The sequence below is a fragment of the Phocoena phocoena genome, chromosome 1 (assembly GCF_963924675.1).
Source record: "Phocoena phocoena chromosome 1, mPhoPho1.1, whole genome shotgun sequence".
NCBI lineage: Eukaryota > Metazoa > Chordata > Mammalia > Artiodactyla > Phocoenidae > Phocoena > Phocoena phocoena.
In genome coordinates, this window is record NC_089219.1 from 83982802 (window position 1) to 83984367 (window position 1566).

Here is a 1566-nt window from a genome sequence, read left to right on the forward strand (position 1 = left end):
CTCCGCTCCCGGTGGAACCACACGAATATGGTACCTGATATTTCAGACCTTTATGTCAGGTGACACAGAGCCTGAGATCTGAGATTTAAAATCAAAGCACAGTGAACTAGCGCTTGGCTGCCCCGCTGGCCACCGAATCCAGACGGCAAAGTGCTTTCACTATTCTGAGAGTCTTCTGCCATGCGTTTCTCCAGGCAAAAACCTGGGAAAATGTCCTGACAGATGAGCCTACTTTACTTTATTCAGAGAAAGAGAATTTCTAAAAGAACAAGAAAGGCTAGGGTAGCCTCAGCATTTTAATTTTATGTCATCTTAGGCGATCAAGCCTCTTTTCACCAAAAGTCAATTTCTTTGTTAATTTCTTACCATTTCTTTATTAGATTTATATCATACTTATAAGACAGATTTAAGAGGGAAAAAAAAACAAACAACTTAAACATCACAAGAGGTCTTCTCATTGTTTGCTGCCTTGTTAAAATAGCAGGGAGGGGAATGGAATTCCTGTTTACTGCAGAGCTGCTGGGCCAGGCCCTGCATTAGGTGTTGTACTTCTGTTGTAGTTGACATGGCTCTTTAGGAGCACAGATTCTCAAGCAGGGCCAACTAAATAATCGGCAAGGTCCAGTGCAAAACACAATGTGAGCCTCTTGTTCAAAATATGCTAAGAAATTCAAGAGAGAGACAGCAGAGTATTAAACCAAGTGTCGGCCCTCCTAACTATGGGTCCCTATGTGGCTGCAGAGGCCACATGCCCATGATACTGGCTCTGCTCTTAAGCTTGGACTCGAATTCTCGATTTGGCGCTTACTAGTCATATGAGCTTGGAAAGTCATCTGTAAAATGGGGGTAATTACAGTCCCTACCTCATTGAGTTGTTATTAGAGTTAAATGAGTTAATATTTGAAAAGTGCTTAGAAGAACACCTGGCATACAAAAAGCACTTAAAGTAAATGTTAAGTAAATATATACTCTCCTGAGCCTACACATCTTAAAATGCCAGAGATAGCTATAGCCACAAAATCGTGAATTTACCATAACATTAAAAAAAATGTTTTGAGAGTTCGGCCCTGAGAAACAGAACCATGTTTTTACTCGTATGACAGTAGTCACCTTTTCATTTATTTTAACAAACAAAAGATTTTAAAAGATATCCTGGAGTAAGGCCAGCTACTCACAAAGCAAAACCAAAGAATAAAAACAGACACTGGTTTATGCGCTCAGTTCTGGAAGCCTGTGGAGTGCAAATTGTCATGAAGCCAATTTAATATAACTGCTTCCTTTATGCTGAAAGGATTCACTAGGGACCTCTCTGTTTCCATACAGGAAATAAAGCCTGTTGTGTCTGAACAAAAACTAAGAAATATTTTTCTTTTTCTTTCTATAATGCAGAATACTGTAAAAAAAAAAAAAAAGCTGTAGAACAGGAAATGTGGCTAATCATACAAATTCTATATTTAGTTCTAGAAAATATTAGTAAAATATTAGTAAAACAAGTCAGAAGATAACTTGCAGGTAGTGGTAAACACCTGTATATAGAACAGAAATTTGGAGCACAGAGGCATAAAC